This window comes from Leopardus geoffroyi, chromosome D4 (assembly GCF_018350155.1).
Source record: "Leopardus geoffroyi isolate Oge1 chromosome D4, O.geoffroyi_Oge1_pat1.0, whole genome shotgun sequence".
Lineage (NCBI taxonomy): Eukaryota > Metazoa > Chordata > Mammalia > Carnivora > Felidae > Leopardus > Leopardus geoffroyi.
Window position 1 is genome coordinate 21,931,975 of NC_059342.1, and position 19,895 is coordinate 21,951,869.

Consider the following 19,895-nt stretch of genomic DNA (forward strand, 5'->3'; position numbering starts at 1 on the left):
AGGGAGCCCCAAATCCTTTATTCTTGTAGTTTAGTTCGCTGGACAGCTGGAGGCTCTCCAAATGACCTTTGGTTCAACCTAAATTATGTTATTCTTTTTCTGCTCAGAGAATGCAAGCAGAAGGCAAGGACTCCACAGAGAAAGACTTGCAGAGTGACAGAAACCTTGCCCTGATTGCATAAGGCAGGGTTAGTTGGAGTCCAATTAAGCTTACAATTTATTTCTTTTTAAAGATTCCAATTCTTTCTCAAAATAGCCCTTTCTTGCATTTGCTTTAAATTTCATATTAATGACACCATCAGATGAGGGTTTGATTATAATTAAGCTTTTCCCTCTAAGGGCTGGAGTGCCTTGTCAAATAAAGTTGGAAGGGTGAGACCGGCAGAGGCAAGAAAGAGTCACAAGGGAGAAGCCAGAGCAGGTGTGGAATGAAGCTGAGTACCTTAAGAAAAAGTGGAAGCACTATGAAGAATGTACAAATCCGGCCTGCCTGTTTTAATTCCTAAGAGGAAGGGGCCACAAAGAGCACACGGAGAGAAAACAGAAACAGTTGGTTGATGGATGTTACACATTTAGGTTCTGTAATTACATGGGAAGTTGATTTATCACAGTGTCCTTGCATCAGTGAAATGTCAGGGGCAAGACACATGTGTGGCCCCATCAGAGGAAGAATTGTTTTTAGGAAGCTCTGGCTTTGCAATCTGGAAACGACCAAAAAAAAAAAAAAAATGAGGCAATGTTATTATTTCTGAGAACTTTCAACGCAATTAATGCATGAAATTAAACATGTAAAGAAGTGGAGAAAGGGAGAGATTCAAGCACCATAAGCAATGCTCTGGCAACTTCGAGAATTGAAATACTATGTAAATCTTCCTGCGACTGGTTTTGCTTAACTAAGTGGCCAAACATTCTCAATTTTACTCTTTTAACACACATTAGACTTTCCTATCTGGCATATGTTCACTCCATGTATCACAGATGAAGATTCTTGAAACATTTCATGATTTTTTTTTTCTGGCCTCTACAAAATGTTAAATGCCTGTACTTTTTTTTTTTAATCATCATTCATAACAGGAAATGGAAATACTCATCATGAATAAACAATCAGGTGAAGCCAAATTGTCCATGTAGACAAATCTATAAGACATAAACGTATGATCTTGAAAAATAAACACTTTTGAAAAACAGCTAAGTAGTGTAGAAGTCTCCATTAACATCTTTGCTTGAAATATAATGCTAAAATATTAACAGAATTTATGTACACATACACATATATGTGCACACATGAACACACACATGGAAACACAAATGCATGCATATATGCACACACAAACACGGGATGTGTTTAGATAGATAAAATTGATATCAAAGCCTATGGATTTACTTCTGTCTGCCTTTATGCTCCCTGCACTTTTCTCAGGCTGAATATTGCTTTTGTTTGAGTGCTCATGAACATTTTAATCAGGGTCTAAGTCATTCAATGTATGATACAGACATGGATGTTATAGACATAGTATCTTGCTATCATTAAGAATGTAATGATATTGAATGTATGTTGACTGATGTTTAAAAATTTCAGTGAAAATGACTGTAAGCTAATAGTTACTTCTTTTTTTTTTCACCACAATGAAAACACCTTGAGAAGTAATATAATATCAACCTTTGATGACTTTATTACAGTTCATTCTATAGCCATATATAAGGTAAGTAATAATGATTGGGAACACTTATATTAGTAGCAGTAGTAAGTGATATTGCAGTTGTTCCTATAAGCATTTTTCAAAGCCTAGGGCACAAGAACCATCAGGTTGGTTCGATTTGAAGATTACCTAGCAAAGTAAATTTTGAAACCTTTCCTATAAATGGACAAAACTCAATCCTAATGAGCAAGGAAGAGAACCCTAGCATTAGCTAATTACATGTGATTATTACAGTTGTGTCCCAAGCCAGCTCACACATGCTTACAAAGGCACTTGTTGAAATTTTCAAGAATGCTGAGAGCCAGTTCTTAAAATTTAAATTGCACTGGGGTGCATGAGTCGCTCAGTTGGTTGAGCATCAGACTCTTGATTTCTACTCAAGTCATGATCCCATGGCCGTGGGATCAAGCCCACGTCTGACTCTGTGCCGAGTGTGGAGCCTGCTTAAGATTCTCTCTCTCTCTCTCTCTCTCTCTCTCTTTCTCTTTTTCTCCCCCCCACCCCTTTCCCCCATTCTTGTTCTCTATCTCTCTCTCTCTCACTCAAAAAACAGTCTTAAAAAGATTTAAATTGCATAAACTTATAATTAAATTTATATTACAACAGACATTAAATACTCAAAACATATCAATTAATTCACTACATTTTATTATTGTCTATGCTCTAGGGGTTCTTTTTATCTATGTGTATAAATTTTGTGCATATCTGTATGATGGAAATGCTATATAACGTGCTATTGAACACCTCTTCCCAACCTTGTGTTTGGTGAAATCCCATTTGCAGGTTGACATTGGCCATGGTGGCATTTACAGCAAGGCTATGGCAACAGCACATATCAGAACATTTTATTTTTTATAGTATTGCAGGTCAAGTTGTTGAACTTTCATTATACCATTTGACAGTCCTTAACAGCATATATAGGCCCTCTTCTTTTCATATCTGTGTCTATTGTTGGCTTTTAATTCTTGGAGGCTAAATCATTCATTTTATGTGCTATTTGTTCTCGTGTTTGAATTCTGTGTCTCCAATGCCTGCCTGCAGTGTTACAGGGGAAACAATAAAGTGCGAGGATACCAGAGTAGCATATCTACCCCGAATGCAGCAGCAAGAAGTTTTCCTTGTGCAAGAAGTCATTTTCCACCTCTTTTCTGTTTGCAGTGCCCAGAGGTTGTTGCAAATGAAAGTTATGTTTTCACTGTTGGAAAACTGGTTGACAAAATCACTTCAGGCCCCCGCTGTTTACAATACACACTCTGACAAATATGCTGGTTAGGGAAAGAATTATTTCCAGCTTACTCCCTTTGGCAGGTAAAAACAAAGACAGAAGTTGGCATGTGTGTGCACATGTGTTTCTGTATTGGTGTTTTATTTATTTGCCTTTGGTGGTAATGCAAAGCTAGGAATGGTTTCTTCTATGTTTCCTTTAGTTGTTTTTTTTTTTTTAATTCTTTTAATGTTTGTTTATTTTTGAGAGAGAGAGACCGAGAGAGACAGAGCATAGCGGGGGAGGGGCAGAGAGAGAGGCAGACACAGAATCTGAAGCAGGCTCCAGGCTCTGAGCTGTCAGCACAGAGCCCGATGCAGGGCTCGAACTAATGAACCGTGAGATCATGACCTGAGCCAGAGTCGGATGCTCAACCGACTGAGCCACCCAGGCGCACCTATATTTCTTGTAGTTCTTGATGTGAGGCATCTGAATAAATGATTTTTATAGAAGTCAAAGACTATATAAAACACAGCCCTCTGAGCCGTGGGTGCATCCCCCACCCGTCGTCAAGCTTGCAAAAATACCTGCAATTGTTCTTAGTAGCCGCCGAGAAAAACCCTGGCTGATTTAAGCAGGAAAATTTTCTTAAGAACTGAGTTGCTCTCAGAATTACCAAGAGGGCCGGAGGACTGGCCACAGAGCTAAGAAGGTAGGGGAAAAAATACTTGAAAACACTCCATGCGCACAACCAAGTGCTGTTCGCCATTGTTTTTGTTGTTGTTGTTGACACAGGAACTGCTGAACAGTGCACGCCATGACGAAGTATTGCTGCCCTTATCCTTACCACCATGATGATTTGAAAAATCCATTGGGTTTCTTGCTTCTTTTCCCTGCCAGATCCTGATTACAGATCTAGTATAGGTGCATTTAATTAATGGTGCCTATCGTTGCCCAATCGTGGCTGACAGAGGCTAGAAAGAGTAGTACTTGGCCTCTGTGGCACCTGTAGTGGGAGATCTCATAATAGAAGAACTTTCTCCAGCATAGGTAGACAGTAGAGATACTGACTGGCCAAAGTATGACAATTGTCCACAGCATTCTCTTAACACTTACCCTCAGGAGAGAAGCTTAGTCACTACAATCTCATACTTTTATAGACGTGTGCTGTTTTGCTTTCTGCTATACGGCATATGGTAGGAACCAATTCCAGGAGCCCTGGAGACACTGCACCTGTATGTCCTGCACCTAAGTGACGTTTTTACTCTGGAGAAGAAAGAGCAATGTTCTAGCATGCACAGAACATATGCTAATCAGCTGCACTCTTCAGGCACAAATGAGGATAATGTGTTCATTGTTTAGACACTGGAATTGTTCATTACAAAATGACACAGTGTTTGCCAATTTTGTCTTCATTATAAATGTAAATATTAACTGGCGATATGCAAAAGAATACAAAAAGTCAACAGCAATTAATTGGCTTCTGCAGTAATTAGCAACTGTAAGGCAAACACTTAGGAGCCGTTGTAATTGTCTGCATTAGGAATACACCTCCTGTACAGATCTAATTAGCAATTTAAATAGTTCAGAAATTATATGCCTCTTGCCTTTACACTCCCTGAAGTACTGTTCATTAATGGGGGAAAAAATTGCTAGTAAATGTCATTTGCATTGTCTTGCGTTAAGGGCTCTACATCAAAGCTTCCGTTGCTGCCTCATACTGAATAATTCTGAGCTGTGGCTTGTGGACCAACACAGCTGTAATTAGGCAATGATGCCTTTGTAAACATGTGGCACAAAATCTGACAGGAGTTTGTTTTGCCGTGAGGTATCTCCTTCATGATTTAAGCTATAAATAAGAAGAAGAACTATAATAGAGGTAGAGCTAAAATAAGTAAATAAAGATTGAAACAGATATTGACTCTTTGTGGGCCATTGAAGTGATGGTTGAAAAGTTACATTTGAAAGACTTTTCACAAAGTTTTAGTTCCTCATGTGATTTTGGCAATGAAGTTGATATAGATATGAATGAGTATGACTGGGGAGAATGGTCAAAATTATGATCTAAGGATTATGCTGATGGTAAAGTAGCTTTTGATGATACGTGTGGTATATAGTGAGAATTACATGTAATACATCAAGTCCACGATGAAAGTCTAAAATACAACTCAGGTGCACTCTATTTCAGAAATGCCTCAGTCAGAACTGACATCCCTGGTTACCAAAATTTTGATTTATGCCATGCACATACTTAAGTATATAGGTGGGTGTCTTCTGTTGTGGATCACAATTTCCAATGTAAAAATATCAAGCAATAAAATGTCTGGTGGAGACTCTGGAACTTAGAAGTTTTTAACTTGGTTAAGAATTCTTGACAAATTAAAACAATGATTTGGGGAAAAAGAAAAAGAGAAATTTGTTACATTGTGCATATCAAATCTGGGAGAGATGATCAAACACCACAGAAGACCAAATCAATATTCAAAGTGATATCAACTGGCTGAGATAAAAAATTAAGACACCAAAGATAAAACAAGCTTGAACTTGTTTCAAAATGCAAGATGTGAATAAGATCTGAGGATCCTTTTAAAAATATATGATCCTAGTAAAAAGTCTTAGTGTGACATACCGGACGGAAGACAGAGAAGTTTTGAGGTGGATTAATAGAAATATAGTATCCGTAAGAAAGGTGGATAATAGTCCCGCTGAATTTTGCATTGCCTACATTGTACACTACGATTCCACTTGGACGCTGTATTTTAAAATGGACACAAACTAATTGGAAGATGTCAAAGAAGGTTAAGCAGTTGGGGTGCCTGGGTGGCTCAGTAAGTTAAGCATCTGACTCTTGATTTTGGCTCAGGTCATGATCTCACACTTTGTGAGTTCGAGCCCCGCACTGGGCTCTACACTGACAGTGCAGAGCCTGCTTGGGATTCTCTCTCCCCGCGCTCTCTCTGCCCTACCCGCCACCCCCACTTGCTCTCTCTTTCTATAAATAAATAAATAAGCAAAAAAAAAATGGTTAAGCAGCATGGAGCATCTGAAGCCATTCCGTGTCTCAGGAGAAAGGGTTGATAAAATTTGTAATGCTACATCAGAAAAGATAACTTCTCTAATAGCTTCAGAACTGCCATATAGAATGGTTAGAGAATTACATTGCATGGTCTCACCAGACAGACCAGGGATTACTACAGAAATGTTGCTTGATGATTTTAGCATAACATCTAAAGAAAAGTTTAAATAATTGGAGGTGGTGGATAATGAGAATGGGTTGCCTTTTAGATTACATTTCTTTCCTGTAACTACTCTTTAGTAAGATCCTGTACTGTTAGGACACAGGATTTATGTTGTCTCCAATTATGATAAAGCAAATGTAGGGAGGAATGTTCATTGCCACCTATTGGTAAAAACACAGAACTAAAATGGATTCAAGAGCATTCGTTTATTCTGAAATTAGAATTTATGAGCAGACATAATATTTAGTGGTTATTTTAATAATTATTTATTAAAATCTGTGAATGGAAATCATGTGTTTATACTATGCAAGCACCATTTCAGTGGAAAAGTCCCTACTTTGAAATTAGCTTAAATGTAAATATAAAGAAAGGACAACTGTGTGATGTGTAAACGAGTACATTAAACTGTAAAAATAAAAAGTTAACATATGCATCGACCTTTAAGAAATAAAACAGGAATAGTGGTTATATCATATTTGTGTATTTAATGTAATTTCTCATCATTTGCTTGTTTATAACATCACAAGAGCACAATATTTTTAAGCTAAAATATTGAGGAACTATTGAAAGATTTTGTAAGATGAGTGATGACATCACTAAACTTTAATTTCATACTTATGTACGCTTTTGGGGGGTGTATAAAACAGACTAGCTTTGTGTTTATAATTAAATATGCTTATTGGGATTGTTGTCAGTGGAGATGATCTTTGGGAAGTTTGCTGAAGTGTTGAATTATGGCATTAATGAGTTATTCTACATTCAACTGAAGACCCAGTAAATACATATAAAAATCTCTCATAAACACATCTTTCATGTTTTCTGTTACAAATAATTTAGGAAGCACTTGCTATATGCCTGGAACCATTGTACGGGTAGAGGATGGAACAGGCAATAGGAAAGGTATAGGCCCTTACTCTTGAGGCTTACAATCTATTTTGGGGAGGTAGGGTAGAGGTGAATACGCACTCTAGACAACAAGCCAATGGAATCATTTCAGATAAATGCAAATGTCTTAAAGGAAATAAAGCAGGGTCATTTATACTGCCCATCATAGAGCTGGAGCACTTGGTTTGGGTGGCATGGGAAGGCCTTTCCTTACAAGGTGCTGTGTTGGAGAAGAGTTGCAAATTATCAGTCACCAGCTGTGCAAAAAGTCTGGGAAAAGAGCATCGCAGGCAGAAGAAAGCGTTGATGTATAAGTTATATGCTGACAATAAACTTTCAGGTTCAAACAATTGTGAGGGAAAGGAGGAGTATGTGCACAGAATACAGAGTAGAACAAATGGCGGAAAAGTTTGGGCAGATAAGACAGTGGCGAGATCATGTAAAGTCTTGTGGGTCAGTTAAAGAACTTGTAATTTTATTCTAAGGCAAGGGGAAGCGTTTGGTTAGTATTCAGTTAGGGAAGGGTTGGGTCAAATTCAGCAGCATCTTAATTTTTGTAAACAAGTTTTATGGAAATGCCACCACACGCTTTTGTTTACCTTCGTGTATTATCTGTGGCTATTTTTTTAATTTAAAAAAAATTTTTTAACGTTTATTTATTATTCAGAGACAGAGAGAGACAAACTGTGAGCAGGGGAGGGGCAGAGAGAGCGGGAGACACAGAATCTGAAGCAGGCTGCAGGCTCTGAGCTGTTAGCACAGAGCCCGACGTGGGGCTCGAACTCACAAACTGTAAGATTGTCACCTGAGCCGAAGTCGGTCGCTCAACCAACTGAGCCACCCAGGCGCCCCTATCTGTGGCTATTTTCATGCTACATGGCCGAGTTAGGTATTTGCAACGAAGACTGTATGATCCACATGGCCTGAAATATTTACTATCTGATCCTTCACAGAAACGTGTACCCATCCTTGAGGAGTGCTATCTTTTGTTTATTTTGGGCCATGAAATCTGTAGAGAAAAACTGTAGGGGGATATAAAAAGAAGTTAGGAGGCTATTGCTATAGTCTAGGTGAAATGTGATTGTGTTTTAGACTAGGCTAGAAATGATGGAGGTGGGGAGATGGAAAGATGTAGGAGATGTTAAGGAGCCAGAGCTAAAGATACTTGCTAACGGTTACATGTGGGTAAAATTAAGAGAGAAATCAAGAATAATTTCCAGAATTTTGGTTTGAGCACATGCATGGAAGGTGATTTAAATATAAAATTATCAATTATTTATAAAACTTTTAGGACTAAGATTATATTTTTACTGATAAGCAGAAAAAATAAAACAATTTTTTATCATATGAATTAGCAAGGCCTGTCTGTCTATCTATCTATATATCTATCTTTCATCATCATCATCATCATCATCATCATCATCATCTATCTATCATCTATCTATCTATCTATCTATAGTTAAAAATATATTACCTTGGAGTTAGCTAAAACCTGCTTAGTCAAGTATTAGCTGAGGGTCTTGGACAAACTACTTCCCATCTCTGAGATGAATTTTTAAACAGTAATATTAAAACATGGGGCACTTGGGTGGCTCAGTCAGTTAAGCATCCGGTTTTGGTTCAGGTCACAATCTCACATTTCTTGAGTTTGAGCCCCGCATCGGGCTCTGTGCTAACAGCCCAGAGCCTGGATCCTGCTTCAGATTCTGTGTCTTTCTCTCCCTCTGCCCCACCTCTGCTCATGCTCTGGTTCTCTCTCTCTCTCTCTCTCAAAAATAAATACACATTTAAAACATTTAAAAATTTATTAATAATTATACAGAGACACCACATGATTGTTTTTTTCCAGCTTTATTTTTTAACTTTTAAAACTGGGGTAAATTATACATTTAGTTTACCACTTTCACCACTTTTCAGTGTACAGGTCAGTGGCATTAAGTACATTCACACTTGTGTGCACAGTAGTGTGCACCACCATCCACCTCCAGAATATTTCTCATTTTCCAAAACTGAAACTGTACCTATTCAACAGTAATTCCCCATACTTCCATCCCCCTAGCCCCTGCCAACCACATTCTACTTTCTGTCCCTATTAATTTGACCACCGTTGGTACTTTAAATAAGTGGAATCATACAATATCTGTCCTTTTGCTATTAGCTTATTTTACTAAGCATAATATCCTTTTTTTAAAAAATGTAGTCTGAATCTTCTTTTTTTTATTTTATTCATTTATTTTGACAAAGAGACAGAGAGACAGGAGGAGCAGAGAGAGAGGGAATCCCACACAGGGATTTGTTGCCTGCACGTCAGGGCAGAGCCCCATCAGGGACCCGAACCCACAAACCGTGAGATCATGACTGAAGCCAAAATCAAGAGTTGGTCTCTTAACCAACTGAGCGCACCCAGGCCTCCCACTAAGCGTACTATCTTAAGATTTACCCATGTGATATCATGTGTCAGAATCTCCTTCCTCTCTGAAGCTGAATAATAGTTGACCATATATACCATATTCTGTTTATCCATTTGCTATAAAATCAATGTTTGTGTCCCCCTGCTTCCAAATTCATATGTTGAAACCTAGTGTCCAATAAGATGGTATTTAGAAGTGGGGGCTTTGGAAAGTGAATGGGGCCATGATGGTGGAACTTTTACAGATGGGATTAGTGCTGTTTTAAAAGAGGCCCCAGAGAGCCCCACATCTTTGAACCAGGAAACAGGTTCTCACCAGACACTGAATCTGCCAGTGCCTTGATCTTAGACTTCCCAGCCTTCAGAGCCGTGAGAAATAAATTTAGGTTGTTTATAAGCCACCCGGTCTATGGTATTTTTGTTAGAGAAGCTCAAACCCACTAAGATACCATTCATCTGTCAAGTTGCTTTCACCTTTTGACTGTTGTATATAATGCTGCTTTGCACCTGGGTGTACAAACATCTGTCCAAGTCTGGCTTTCAGTTCTTCTGCATGTACACCAAGAAGTGGAATTGCTCAGCTATATGGTAATTCTGTTTTCAGTGTTTTTTGAGGAACCGCTATACTTTTTCCATAGTGCTACACCATTTCACATTTCTGCCAATGGTGCACAGGGTTCCAATTTCTCCACATCCTTGCCAGCACTTGCTATTTCCTATTTTCTTTTGATAATTGCTATTTTCGTGTGTATGAAGTGGTATCTCCTCGTGATTTCGATGTGCACTTCTCTAATGATTAGCGACATTGAGCATTTTTTTAAGTCCTTATTGGTCATTAGTATATCTTCATTTACTCAGAAATTTACTCAGCCCTTTGTCCATTTTTAAATTGGGTTGTTTGTTTTTCTGTTCTTTAGTTGTATTAGTTATTTATATATTCTTGATATTAACCACTTGAGCTACACGATTTGCAAATATTTTCTCCTATTCTTTGCGTTGTCTTTAAAAGACAGAGTTAGGGCACCTGGGTCGTTCACTTGGTTAAGCATCCGACTTCAGCTCAGGTCATGATCCAATGGTTTGTGGGTTCGAACCCCGTCAGCCTCTGTGCTGGCAGAATGGAGCCTGGAGCCTGCTTCAGATTCTGGGTCTCCCTCTCTGCCCCTCTCCTGCTCAAACTCTGTGTCTTTCTCCCTCAAAAATACGTAAACATTTTAAAAAAGGCAGAATTAAACCCTGTTGATAGTGTCCTTTTATATACAAAATGTTTAATTTTGATGTAGTCAAAATTGTCTATTTTTTTTCACATTTGTTGCTTGTACTTTTGGTGTCATATACAAGAAATTATTGCTAAATCCAGCGTCACAAAGATTTTGCCCTGTGTTTTCTTCTGAGAGTTTTATAGTTTCAGCACTTATGTTTAGGTCTTTGATCCACTTTCAGTTAATTCTTATATACAATGTAAGGTGAGGGTCCAACATCATTCTTTGCATACAATTTTCCCAGTACCATTTGTTGAAAATATTGTCCTATCCCCACTGTATGGTCTGAGCATCCTTGTCAAAAATCATATATATTTATATAATCATTTTTGCAAGGGTTTATTTCTAGGCTCTGGATTCTATTCCATTGATTTATGTGTCTTGTCTTTATGTCAATACTATACTGAAGGAAATCTGAATAAAGCATGGACTTTAGTACATAACAACTTACTAAATATTGCTTTAATAATTATGATGATAGGGGTGCCTGGGTGGCGCAGTCGGTTAAGCGTCCGACTTCAGCCAGGTCACGATCTCGCGGTCCGTGAGTTTGAGCCCCGCGTCGGGCTCTGGGCTGATGGCTCAGAGCCTGGAGCCTGTTTCCGATTCTGTGTCTCCCTCTCTCTCTGCCCCTCCCCCGTTCATGCTCTGTCTCTCTCTGTCCCAAAAATAGATAAACGTTGAAAAAAAAATTAAAAAAAAAATAATAATTATGATGATATACCATAATAACATAAAATGTTAACAATAGAAGATACTGGTGTGGCATATATGAGAACTCTCTGCACTATCTTTACAACTTTCCTATAAACTTAAAGGTATTTTTTAAAATATTTTTTTAATGTTTATTTATTTTTGAGAGGCAGCGTGTGAGTGGGCGAGCGGCAGAGAGAGAGGGAGACACAGAATCTGAAGCAGGCTCCAGGCTCTGAGCTATCAGCACAGAGCCCAGTGAGGAGCTCAAACCCACGAACCATGAGATCATGACCTGAGCCAAATTCGGACACTTAACTGACTGAGCCACCCAGATGCCCTTTTAAAGACATTTTAAAATAAAATGTTTACTTTAAAAATGTTGCATGGAAGTCTAGCTTATTTAAGAGCTCAACAAATTTTGGCTCAAATTATAAAGATGTTTCTGTTATTTGATAATCTTATTACTCTAGATCATTTCTATTACCACAATATTTGGTTTCCTTTAATATAAACAATCCTGCAAGCATATTTTGGCTACCAGGCTTCCACTTATTAAATGATTGTTATCTTCCTCAAATTATAATGCACTGGAAGAAAGAATGGTGTTTTGAATAAATGGGGCTCATTCAGTTGAATATTCATTTAGAAGAAATATACATCTTGAATCCTACCTCACACCATACACAAAAATTAATTCCAGATGGGTTGTAGGTCAGATTTGTGAAAGATAAACATTATAGTTCTTAAAGAGAAATATAGAAAAAAATCGTTACCTTGTAGTCGGAAAAAAAATTGTTAATATTGCACAAAAGCACTAACCATGAAAGATAAATGGATGAGTTGGAATATATTAAAAGTAAGTACTGTTCATCAAGAAACATGATTAAGAAAATATAAAGGCAATATACAAGGTAGGAGTAGATACAATGAATATATCTGATAAAGCTGTCAGTATATTTAAAGGTATTTTACAGATAGCTATATAAAACCTGACAATAGAAAACTAGGCAAAATACATAAACAGGTTCTTCCTAAATGATGATACACAAATAAATATATGAACTGATGCTAACTTCATTAGTCATCCGGGAAAAGCACATAAAAGCCAAAATATAATAACACTACACACCCATTAGAATTGATGAAAAGATATTGCAAATGAAGTTATGGAACACCAGAATTCTTATACATGTTGCTGACAGCAGTGTACCTACCATTGGGCAGCAACTTTGGAAAACTACTTGGCAATATCTGTAAAGCTGAATATACTCATTCCTGATTCCAACAGAAATGCATACATTTGTTTACCAACAGATATATTCCTGAATGTTCATCACAGTCTTATTTGTAATAATCCCAAACAGACAACTACTCAAGTACCAATCAAAAGTAGAACTGGGGTATATTCACAGACTAAAATATAGAAAACAATAAGAATGAATGATATAATTACATGTAAAATATGAATGAATTTCAAACAGAATGTTGAATAGTCTGAATGTAACCTCTCCAAAAGTACATGCTGTATGATTCTATTTGTATAAAATACAAAGTGAAGTGGTTTATGATATGAGATATAATGATTATTTATGTGTGTTTTGTGCTAGGTGTTGACTGGAAAAGAACAAAATGAAGGGTCTTGAGGTTCTGTTAATTAAGGTTCTGCCTTTTTTATCTAGTTGCTGGTTACACGGCTGGATTCAGTTTGTAAAAAAAATCATTGAGTCCTACTTTTATGATATTCCCACTTTTCTTTTTATACATTACTCTTCAATAAAGAAATTATATTTAAAATTGTTTCCCACAGCACTGAATAAAACATCAGAGTTTCCAGTTAACTGGGGACCAGTGGAAAAGTTACCCATGTGCTAGTAAGGAAGGACAATACAATTTTAAAATCTAATTTTAAAAAATACTCATAAAATTGTATATCTCACATGCCTCTATAATTTTCCCAAAGGATACAAAAATGTTCTTCAAAAGATTTTAGTCTTTATTCTTTCCTTTTTTAATCACTGTTACTCCTTTTCTAACACTCAATTTCAGAATCCATTCTGGAAAAACAAAACAAAAACATTTCAATCCTGGAAGATCAGCAATTTTCCATTAAGAAATCGTTGTTTTTGATCAGGAATTATTATACCAGCTCTTAAAATTTTATGTAAAATATAGATTCCAAGTGCTGAAATACTATAAATTAGCTGATCTCTAGAATAGAAATCATTTGCCTCTTTTTGTCCTATGCTCTTACCATGTTGGATAATCCAGGTTATTTAAATAATTATATAATTAGTAATTTATTTAGTGACATGTTGTCTTTAACTGCTTTTTTGTATGGAAAAACTTACACTTTTTACTTGAAAGGATGCATTGTTTCTTTGTGAAACTCGTATTTTGTAATATTACTCTTTTGTCTGAGTTAAAGAAGGAAGATATTAGATTTCAATCAATTTTTGCAGTACTCATCAATTATCATCCAGGAGCCTAAAGTATGCTAAAAACACGAAGGCGTGCTAAATAAGGATACACTTCATACCCTGTTTCAGTACCTTTTACTAATAGTGGGCAGGACAAGCAAGGTAATGCATAATAATGAGAACACAGGCTAGAGCTAAACTGGAACTTAAAGGCAATATATTTAGTTGCAGTTCAGAAAAGAAGAAATTAGGGTTAAAGTCAGTGGTGCTTAAATTTGACTGCACATTAGAATCATGTAGGAAGCTTTTAGAAGCTTTTATGTGTGATGAGGGAGGAAGCTGGCTTGCAGTAATGACTAAGTATCTCCTATTAGCCTAGTCATCCCACAGATAAGAACTATAAATTCTAGATAAAATACAATACAATATAATAAGAAAACACTGGATATTGACTAAAGAGAGCAGAGAAGGGAATTCACAATTGAAAGAAGTAACTGTCCCTGAGAAAGTTTATTGTTTCACAGCTTTACCCTATCCTGTGAGATTGCAAGAACTTGGATAGTGGCTAAAGTGGTCTTACTGGTTTGAAAAAGCATAGAACAGAGTTCAAGGCAAACACAACAGCTGAAAATGAGGGGAGAGGGTCTTAAAAAAGAAGCAGCCAGGGAAGGGGAGCCCAGAATTATGTGCATAAACTCTTGCCAAAAACTTTGATGTCTGAACTATGCATGGTAGAGTCCAAGTGGCTCAGATAAGTAAAAAAGAAAAATTAAATTGAGATTTCAGCAGCTGTCTAACACAGGGGACATAAAAGTTTTCTGTTTGAGGGGTACCTGGGTGGGTTAGTCAGTTAAGTGTCTGATTCTTGGTTTTGGCTCAGGTCATGATCTCACAATTCATGAGTTCAAGCCCCATGTCAAGCTTCAAACTGGGAGCATGGAGCCTCCTTGGGATTCTCTCTCTCCCTCCCTCTCTCTGCCCCTCTCCTGCTCACATTCTCTCTCTGAAAGTAAATAAACTTAAAAAAAAGTTTTCTGTTTGAAACCAAGTTAATAACATTCTAAAAAAATAGAAATCTCTTCACAGGAGCATAACAGAATCCAGAATCTACATTATATTATTGACGGTATATTATTGACCATGTCAAAAATTAATACACATATGAAGAAACATTAAAATGTCACCAGTACTAAAGAAAGTATATAATACTGCACATGCGGCAATAAGCTGACCAAGATTTATTTAAAATAGCTTATTAATTGTGTTCATGGACATAAAGGAAACTATGCAGATAATAATGGAAGAGACAGGAAATCTCATTAGAAAGATAAAAACTATGGAAAAGACCAAATAGAGAAACTAAAACTGAAAAAAGTATAGTATCTGAGATGAAATGTTAAATGTATGGGATTACCAGGAGATTGAATCTAAGAGAAGAGTCAGTAAGTAACTTTTTACTTTGATGCAATCTCATTTGTCTATTTTTGCTTTTGTAGCCTGTGCTTTGGAAGTCATATTTTAAAAATTATTGCCCAGACAAATGTCAGGAAGCTTTTCCCCTATGTTTTCTTCTGGTAGTTTTACAGTTGCAGGTCTTTTGTACAGCAAAGGAAACAATCAACAGAGTGAAGTGACAAGTTAATGAATGGGAGAAATTATTTGCAAACCATACATCCGATAAAAGGTTAATACGCAAAATGTATAAGGAACTCAACACCATAGCAAGAAAACAAATAACCCAATTTTAAAAATGGACAAGAGACCTGAATAGACATCTTTCAACAGGTGTATGAAAACTATTCAACATCACTAATCATCAGAGGACTGAAAATCAAAACCACAGTGAGATATCACTTCATACCTATTAAAGTAGGTATTATCAAAAAGACAAGAGATAACAAGTGTTGGCAAAGATGTGGGGAAAAGGGAGTTCTTGTGCACTGTTGGTGGTAATGTAAGTTGATAAAGCCATTATAGAAATCAGTATGGAATTTCCTCAAAAAATTAAAAATATAACTACCATGTGATCCAATGATGCCACTTCTGGGTATATATATATGAAGGAAATGCTAATGGATACAAAGTTTCTTTTTGTACCCCCTCCATGAATATACTGAACCCACTGAATTTTAGGTTTTAAATAGGAGAATTTTTATCCCAATAAAGATGTTTTTAAAAACACAGTAAATACAAGCAATTAGCCAGTGGAAGCCTTGAATAAACACAGGTAGGGAAACAATGTACAGCAAAAGATATAGTTACCGTCAGCAGTATGAGGAAATAAAATGTAAGCCAAACTGAAGCGATGTCATATGGATGCTGATTTGTCAAGATGAGCATTTCAGAGGCATCAATTGGAGAGTGGCTGCTTGGGCATTAGAGCTGTTTTTCCTTATTGCGCAGTCATATAGGATATTACCATTCTATGAAAATTAATTGTGGGGTTACAGTTGAGACTTCTTAGTCTTTATATACTTGTAGTCAACTTTAATTACAGTTGTCAAGTTGTCAACAGGCAACTTGAACTTGTCTGTTTCTCAAAGCCAGAAGACATTGCCAAAATCCCTGTGTTCTGGCTTTTTCCCATTTCATAGATAGTGGAAACCAAAATTTCTGGTTGATTTTTACAAAATATCATTCAAATAGTAGATAAAAATGAAATTGGCATTGTTTTCAGTTTACTTGTTGCAGAATAACTTTAAGATAGTAGATAAAAATTATTTGTCATTTAAGCCTAATTTAAGAAAAGCTTAAAGAAAGAAGGTAATTATTCCCTTTATTTCAATTTCATCAATCATTTAAAAAAGAAGAAACATCTTTTTTAAAAAATTGTAAAATAGTAAATAAGAATATCTCATTATGTATCTATGAAGTATTATGTTTATATATGTTATATATATTTAAATTATAATAGAAATACAAGAAATGTTGTGGTGAAATCAGATCACTCTCTGTTGGTGTAAGTTGAATTTGTGTAATTATTTTGTATTTCAATTTAACAGTAGTAAGAATAGAAATGTTATGTTATTTGGCTTAGGAAACTTTGTAGTTGAGAATTTATGGTAAATTAAAATTTAAATGAAGAAGAGGATAGCTGTCCCTCTCTTTCCAAGTGGCTAATAAAGAAATAAATAAGCAAATTATAGTAAACCCATTCATAAAAATGTTATGTAGAAATCAAGGCCATAATTATAGGAGATGTGGAAAATTCAAATAATCACAAAACAGAAAACAAAGACAGTATAATGTTGCATTCTTGTTATGATTGTAACAACATTAATAAATATTGAGGCATCTGGGTGGCTCAGTTGGTTAACTGTCCAACTTCAGCTGAGGTCATGATCTCAAGGTCCGTGAGTTCAAGCCCTGCATCTGGCTCTGTGCTGACAGCTCAGAGCCTGGAGCCTGCTTCGGATTCTGTGTCTCCCTCTCTCTCTGCCCCTCCCTGCTCTGTCTTTCTCTCATACCACTTCTATAATTTAATGGGAAAATTAGTTAAGTCTTGATATGCCTATAAATATATATATATGCTGTAATCTAAAATGGAAAGAGGAAAAGTAAAAATATGTAAGATAAGACCAACTCCAGTACCAGCTCTTTCTGAAACAGCAGTATCTGAAATAACAGCAGTATCTAAATGACAGGGTGTGTGTGTTTGCGTGTGGATACACACAAAAGTTCAAGCATTCAGAGAAAAATATCTTGAACAAAATATTTCTGCAAACACACTTTGTGTGTGTGTGTGTGTGTGTGTGTGTGTGTGTGTGTGTGTGTGTTTATCTCTATGGGTAAGGGAAAAGAAAAGATGCTCAAAAAAAAAAAAAAGAACAATATATTTCTGAATTATGCCTTTCCAGCTGGGCTTTAGGTTTTGTCTGAAAAGAACATCAAAAACAACTTTTCCAGACAAAAGCTTGAGATAATCAACAGCACCCTGAGGACTTGTTAACAAATGGCCTCTTTCAGGGAAGACAGCATTTTGGGTTCAAACTAGAACATTTCCACCAGGGAAAGCTCCCATGAGGTGCAAAATCCTCCTAAGTATGGATATGGAAGAGTCTTTGATGTTGGGAGAATTCTTGCAAATGGGTTAGGAATCACTGAAGAACTCTGATAGGTTAGCGATTTCATTACCTAAAGGGGTTTAATTTCATGTCCATCCTTGCCCAGAATTAAAAAGGAACAATATATATTATATAATATATATTATATGTTACATATATATATATATATATGTATATACATATATATATATATATATATATGTATATACATATATATATATAAGCATTTCACATTTAAAAAAAAAGATATTGGCAGTATCCAGGTAATTCAGCTAGTGAGTTATTTGCTTAAATTACTAGCATAATTGCCCTAAATTATTTGAAATATGTGCATGGTTGCTGTCTGTGTTGTCAATTTTCAGTGTGCTAGTGCAACTGTCACAATTTAAAAGCCAAACCCAATGATTTTCAAAGAATTCACACCCTTTTCCAAGACCGGTCCCCTCTGCTCTGTCTATGGTACTTGGCCATGATGCTGAACTACTCTTTGATCATTTAACCTTAATCTATCCTTTTAATATCAGAGGAGGAAAAATAATGACGAGAACTACTGATTGAGTTTATTTTTACCACAGCCATGTCTGGCCTTTATACGGCATTTCCATCAAGGTGGTTTATCTTCACATGGCAGTCATTTATAAATGATGACATGGTTGGTAGAGGTGAGAATATTTGCGAAGAAAAATGTGGTTGTATTGGCATCATTAAGAACATGAGATGCAGCTTGTAAATTTGAAAACTCCTAAAAATATCTAAGTGTTTCTGTAACAAGGGAAAAACCCCCCAAATTGGTGGAAAATAATGTGTTAGAATTTTCTGATTTTCTATTCTAAAACACAGATTCACTTAGCGTTCTTCCAAAGATAGAGAGTCATGTCTTCCTATAAAATCTTATGAGGAACCCTGATGTATGTAAAAAACAAAATCCAGCTGCTTGCTTAATGTCACTTGGGAAATTCAGGGCTCTCTCATTTCTGTGTCCAGAAATATCTTTGTGGAAATTCCAGAGTTCCCAATATCATACAGTGTAAAGATTGCTGAACTTGATGATTCTATTTCTCTAGCATGTAGATGGCAGAATAACGTCAGTCATTTACATTTGTTTTGCAAAGTAGTTTCAAGATTGCTGTTACAAGTGAGTCAGTACCCATTCAAATTAAATCTTCATGAAGAACCCTCTTATACATAATCATCAGAAAATGTTTTATTTTCAAGAATAGCTTAAATTTATTTGCATCTCTTACATTGTAAAGATGAATTTCATTTCCTCAAAAAGATGAAGTTTTTGATATGTTTGAAAATATGTTTTCTAATAGTTTATTTCTCTGAAGGGAGGGAAGGAACAAACGAACAAATAAAGGGAAGGAAAGAGTGAGTTCAGGACCAAACAATTTATTTTCAAGCCTTTGAGAACTTTTCTACTAAGTTCTTACTTTTGTACAACTCTTGAAACTTTTCCCTCAAAGTGTGAGTTCTTCTGAGCGCTCTCTGCTATAAAATCACTGTTAACAGATGCCTTCTCCTTTTATTTCCCAGAGAGAGCTGTGTCAGAAGTGGGTTCTGATACCTACATAATAAGAGCAGGACTCATTGGAAACCAGCATGCCATCCTGATGCCACCAGTATTGCAATATAATTATCATTTCCGAGAGGGTATCTGTTCTAAATATGTGATTTTTTTCTCTTTGTTAAGGATAGGGGCAAGAATCCAGTTGAACCATCTCGAGAGTATTTTCATATTTGAGTTTCTCTTCCCCCGCCCCTCTCTTCCTGTGCAAATTAAAATGCTAGTCTCATTTATCTCAGTCTTTAGAAAAGAAGTTTAGTCTATCTGCCTTTTTGTATGCCTGTGTGAAGATTTTCCTTATATGAATTCATTCCAAATAAGACTTGTCAAACGTAAAGACACCTTGTGGGGTTAAATAATACTTTAATTTTATTTATTCTAATGCAGGCACCCCAAAACATGAAAGAAAATCACATCAAAATACTTTTTAACCTTCTTCAAGGGAACAGTA

At 36.2% G+C, this 19,895-nt stretch overlaps 1 long non-coding RNA gene across 1 annotated transcript; it reads left to right on the top strand.

Moving 5' to 3' along the window:
• The first annotated feature begins 1,622 nt into the window (after positions 1-1,622).
• Positions 1,623-19,677, top strand: LOC123593508. Its single transcript, XR_006710356.1, has 2 exons — positions 1,623-1,703; positions 19,414-19,677. It is a non-coding gene; the product is annotated as an uncharacterized LOC123593508 (long non-coding RNA).
• Positions 19,678-19,895: the final 218 nt, after the last annotated feature.